The sequence below is a fragment of the Callorhinchus milii genome, unplaced genomic scaffold (genome assembly GCF_018977255.1).
Source record: "Callorhinchus milii isolate IMCB2004 unplaced genomic scaffold, IMCB_Cmil_1.0 Scaffold5, whole genome shotgun sequence".
NCBI lineage: Eukaryota > Metazoa > Chordata > Chondrichthyes > Chimaeriformes > Callorhinchidae > Callorhinchus > Callorhinchus milii.
In genome coordinates this window covers 6841255-6847254 of record NW_024704746.1, presented here as the reverse complement: position 1 = coordinate 6847254, position 6000 = coordinate 6841255, and the positions used below count along the sequence as shown (strand labels likewise).

General features: G+C 41.5%; 1 protein-coding gene across 2 annotated transcripts in view; it reads left to right on the top strand.

Annotated features, from left to right (window-relative positions):
• Positions 1–1632: 1632 nt before the first annotated feature.
• The window catches only part of fam163aa (family with sequence similarity 163 member Aa), an 82572-nt gene continuing 78204 nt past the window's right edge, over positions 1633–6000 (top strand). The window contains exons 1-2 of one of the 2 annotated variants that reach the window (XM_042335716.1): positions 1633–1816; positions 2266–2486. The gene's annotated coding sequence lies outside the window, so the exon portion shown is untranslated. Of the gene's footprint in view, positions 1817–2112; positions 2487–6000 lie in introns of both variants that reach the window. The other variant, XM_007903006.2, reaches the window with a different exon arrangement.

The following is a 6000-nucleotide window of genomic DNA, read 5'->3' as shown; positions in this document are numbered from 1 at the left end:
TTCAGTTGAACATTAAATATCCTATGACTATTTGAAAAGAAACACAAATTCATTTACTTCATGGATATCTGTGGAACCAGCTGGCTCAATTGGCTGCCATGTTTGCCCACAAAAAGTCACTACATTTGGCAGAAATTGCTTGTGAAGTATCAAATGCAAGGAATGGATTTAATACTTCAAGATACTTAAGAGTGCTTTAAGATCTTCAAAAGAGGCTTTATAATACAAGTTCTTCCTCTCTAAAGTATTGCTTAGTATTCCATAACATCTCAGTTTGTTTTAGCCTTTATTAATAAGGGAACTCCCATTATTGAGAAACATAGGTAAAGGGCTGATGCCCATAGCATGGAATACCACTGGAGTTCCAAAAGTAGTAGGAAAAAAAAGAATAAGCGATGGAATAATTTTGTTTTGGTCAGCCAGGGTCTGACACATGTGGAAACCCAACACGGTGCTTAAGAGTTTCCAACCTGGAATGAAAGTTCCATGCATGTTGACCACGCATGGAAATCGCCATGTCTGGAATGGAGCAGGAACTGTCTCACTGGAGGGACACACCTGCTTTCATAATTCTGGAGAGTATTAGGCACAGGCTGGCAAGAGGCAAGGCTTGGAGACTCCAGTGTATGCATTGGGACACTGCTGGACTTTAAGCATCTAAATCCATACAGCCTGCCATTTGCAATTGTTGTCTGACAATTCTTCCAGTGGCTTGCCCAGCTTTAGGACCCCTCTAGCCATTAAGGGCTTTGGCTTGATGGGTTAACAGAAGATGAGTGGGAAGTATGACTGCCTCCTTCACCTGCCCCTCCAAGCCGATGAGCCCGCCTGGGTGGTCTGTCATCAGCGGCTCTCTGTGGGGGAGCCTGACAACCCAGATCACCAACAGAGGATTGAACAAGCATCTTTGCTATGGTTTGGGTTCAGCCCCACGTTTACTGCAGTTGGAACCAGAGGGAGGTTAATTGTTACAAGCCATCAGCAGGGGGCGTGGAGCTCCAACATCCAACAAGAGACCAGACAAATAACAAGTGGAGAAAGCCAGGTCAGGCTTGAATACAGTGACAACAAAACACTTTAGTCCTGTAGCAGAAAGTAGGGTGATCAGTTCTGGTCCTGAAAGAGAAAGTAGGGTGAGAGGAAAGGAAGGAAGCCAGGAAGAAAGAGTGATTTATATATATTATATGTATATATATATATTGTGATGCTGAATCTCAGAACAGTGCAGAAGCAATATCCATTTGTTTTCCCTTCACCAGATAACAGCTGCATTGACACACCTCCCTCTGCACAGGGAGAGATAGAGAGAGTGAAATAGATCTCAGCTTAGAAGTGGACCTCCCAGTCCCATCTTCTCTCCTGTGGGACACAGAGCGAGTTCAATCTACTACTTTCTCTCTCTCTCTCTCTCTGACACTGGCACGGTTTGTAATCCATCCATCCATCCATCCACCCTCTCTCTCTCCCCTTGTCACTTCCAGTTCCTTCCCTTGGCTGCTGGAGCTTATGGTCTGTTTCAAGACTGCATCAGCACTCCTCACTTTCAGGCTGGTCCAAAGCCAACACCTCAGGGGCAGAAGAGGAGGGACAGAAGAGAAAGAGGAGGAAGAGAGGAGAGAAAGAGGAGGGAGAGAAGAGAGGAGGGGGAGAGAGAGAGAGAGGGAGATGTTTACAATTGAACTTTCCATCAGCATCGATGCAGTAGATCTTGGGATGTATTTTTTTTAATCTCTGTGGATGCTCTGTTGGGTGATATTTCAAACCTATTTTCAACTCCGAAATTGGATTTCTAACTCCATAAATCTGTTGGATTCTGGTGAGCTTGGGATTTTTTATAAATATCTCTCTCTATATATATATATATATTGGCACAAATCCTTTTTATTTATATATATAAATATATTCTAATATATTAGAATATATTAGAATATATCTAATATATATAAATATATTCTAATATATTTATACATATATTTATATATATATATAAATAAAAAGGATTTGTGCCAATCTGGTTTGAGTCGTTCACTCAGTGGATATATATTATATATATATATTATAATATATATCAGCTCTCTTATCTCGATGTGTGCCCCTTGTCTTTTTCTTTAGATAATGAGCATCTCTGACCAGCAAAGCAGCTCTCCCCGATTGGGTCTGGGGGAGTAAAAAGGGAGAGAGGGAGAGAGGGAGAAATGCACACACACACACAACGTTAAAGCTTTCCTCCTGCAAATTGCTAACGCTAATCTGCTCCTGTCCAAGGAACGATTGGACTAACTTAACTACATGAGCACAACCTCAGCATCTCCATCACCGCCCACTTCATCCACCGACACCAAAAACCTGGATTTCACTGCCCTGCACTGAAACCCCATTGCTTTGGAAAAGAGACAGAGAGAGAAAGAAAAAAAGGAAAAGAAAAAAAAGAGAGAGGATAAATTAACAAATGAGACAGACGCCCCACGAGTCAAAAAGCAACACAGGTAAGTCAGCTGCAGAGTTGCAACAACTTATTTCTTAATTCCATTTCTCAGGCAGCTGAGATGTTTATGTGAAAACTGGGCAGCAAAATGCGTGGCGTTGTTCTTTTTTTTATCTCTCTATATACATATATATATATGCATATAATAATATATTAAAAAAATAAAAATAGCTTTGAAGGTTTGAGACCTGGGAGAGATTTGCAAGGTGGCTTTTTGCAAGTGTTTCTGTTGCCCTGCGACACTGATGGGGAGTTTTTTAATTTATTTTTATTCTGTCTCTCTCTCTCTCTCTCTCTCTCAATAAAATAAATAAATGGTACTTTGCTCCAGTTGGAATTTGGGTTACGGTCAATGCTTTTTTTTAATCTGTGGCGACAGATTGTATCTGTGCAGAGGCAGGAGCAAAGGATCTGGATCTGTTGTCACAAATCTTGCCTCTGATTTTTTTTTCTTTGCTGAACGGGATGGATGGACAGGTTTGCGAGTCCCAATGCTTATTGAAGAGAGGGATGATTTTGTTTGCTGGGCAAAGGGTCGGGAGCACAGGATGGTTTGGGTTTATTTATTTTATTTTATTTTATTTTGCATCGTCTCTTCCTTGTGCTAATGGGGCAAAACCGGTGCCCACATCACCCCTCCCACCCACCACCACTGGTGCTTTAAAACGGGTGTGTTTGGGTGTGGTTGGGGGGGGTTGGGGGTGGGGGTCTGGGTTCACTGTAAACTTGCTCTGGGTTGGGTTTGCAAACCGCAAGCGATTTGGAGACCACACGAACTTAACGCACGAGTCGTCGGCCGCGCTCTCCCCGAAGCGAAGCGGATCGACTAAATTAACGAACGAGTTTGCGATAACAGCCTCTGCGGTGGTGGAGGCGATGATCTGATGCACACACACAGCAAGACTTCACTGCACAGAGGTGGGGTTGGCCAGGAGTGGGAAGAAATATAGTTTTTTTTAATATAATTTTAAAAAAATACATAAAAACACAAAGTGACTGCTTTTCGTCAGCACATTATTTTGGGGGGCTGAAGTCGCTTAAATTGATCTGTCAGCCGTGAAAACCTCCACCAGGCTGAAAAGAAAGGAGGAAAAGTGGACAATTTGATGTAGAGGAACCAGTCGGTGGGTGGATGAGCCGCAGTGACTGATCTAAGGGGAAAAAGAGAGACAGAGAAAGAGAGAGAGAGGAGAGAGGGAAGAGATTGGGGACATGAGAGAGAGGATGGAGATAGAGGAGAAAGATGCATGGGATGGAGATGGAAAATAAATCACTGCAAGGGTGGAGGAGAATGGTCCAGATGTTTGAGATGGAGGACAAAAGCTCTGAGAGGTTGGGGAAGAAGGGAAAGGCACTGTGAGGTTAGAGATGAAGGAGAAATGACGGAGAGGTTGGATATAACAAGGCACAGATATTAGGAACGCATAAGAAACACTCAAAGAGGTTGTAGACGGAGGCGTAAGGCGCAGAGGTTTGGGAATGGATTTTTTTTGGGGGTGGGGGGAGGCGGTCAGCCAAGTGTCTGACACATGCGGAAACCCATCCCCGTGCTTACGAGTATCCAAACCAAACCGATTACCCCCTGGACTATGGTGGCAGAGGGTATACTAACCTGAAACATCCTGTGTTGCCTAGTTCCCTGAACATGTCCCATTCGATTGGGTCAGATTTAGTCAAAGAATGCAGAAATGACAAAGAAAGCTGATGTGCACCCCGATTTTCCGGTGGGCATCGATATATATTTCAATCCTTTTTATCACTGTTTAAATATGTATTCAGCTTTATTTCACAACCTTATAGATGAAATCTACAGATCACATCAAATATTAGCATGAGCAGTTAGCAGTTAACCAGACTGCACAGAGAAAGTGGGTCAAGAGCTTCTGGGGATATCTATGGTTCAAAATTTTGGCTTTGAGAAGAACTGCACAGTATTAGCTTCTAAACTGAAACAAATTTAAGAATTTTCCAAACTTCTACACAATTTTCAGATAATGATTTTGACATCATTATCTGAAAATAAATTTTAAAAAATAATATTAATTTGGTCACTCAATCCACGACTGTTTGTGGGACACTGCTGTGCACAATTGGCTTCTGCATTTCACCCACAAAATATGCACTTTACAGTATATTCTGTGAAGCACTTTGCAAAATCTCGAAGATGTGTTACAAAGCTATATGTGAAATGCAAGGATTATTATTATTAACAGAATACAATCAACTTGCAGTAACCTCTGAATCATATCTTTCCTATTACATAGAATCACTTAACCTGCTCATTTTCTCCATTTTAGCGCTCCAAGACTTTACACATGAAGGGTGCTATAAAAATGTAAGTTATTCTCCAACAGCCAAATAGATCATTATGTATGTCTTCTTGCTGCTGTCTGTGTGTCCACGTATCAGCTTGTGCATTCGTCAGTCTGCCTGGATTTATGGTTCTGGGATTGTCTGTGTGTCTTACCTATACCCGGCTGCCTGATACTTTGCTTGATTAGATGTGATCACTTACTTGTGCTCAGAAGTAACAACGAGAGATTGGAAGTGACGGCGTTTTACAAGGGTTAATTTAAAAGGTTTGTAATTAGTACATGGAGAATTTATTACTCTCACAGGAATCATCACCCTCATCCCCTGGGGTCAGACCTTACACAGAAAGCTGCTGCAGTGTGATAAATATTTTCCCATCAGCGGGGAAGCGAGCCCAAAGGTCATCTCTGATGAATTTTATTCTTGGGAAAAGTAACATTCATAAAATAAATAAGTGGGTCTGATACAACATATTTACTAGCCCTGCCATCAACAAAAGACATCCATCAGGGTTGACTGGAACACTCCCTTGAGCTGTAAACCTGGTCTCTTAAAAGTGACACAGTCATAAAACGAACTCTTTCCAAAGAAAAGATGATTTCTCGATGGCACAATTATTCTATCAGTGATTGCATTTGCCACATTAAAAAATGGGATTTATAAAATTATTAATTCTTAGTTATACCGAACGGCCCAATCAATAATGAAAAAAACATTGGAAAAGAGGTATCAGAGGTATCAGGTTTGTATCACTGAATATCTTGCCAATACGTGCCCTTGAGGCTCAGAAATGAAGAATGGCTACCTGGGGGTAGGTAACCAGATAGTAACCGGTGTCAGTGGAACATAATGCAAGTAAGATCGTACAGCAGATGAAGGAGGAAAAACCAAAGAGCAACTAAATGTACACTTTGAGGCCATCCATTTGTTCTAAGGCAGTGCCCGACACATGTCCTCCAACTGTTGAACTTTGTTAGTTGCCACGTCACCCCCACCAACATGCAAGACCCCATTGGTTTTGAGGTATATAATCCATATAATCTGTATAAAATTTAGAATATTGAGTCACATTTGCAGAGACAATTCTGTTCAGAGGAATGTGATGTTATTAAAAATAAAAAAAATGTGCTCACTCAATCCACGCCCACAAAATATAGTCAATTAATTTTACAGTACATTCTGTGAAGCTCTTTGAGATGCTC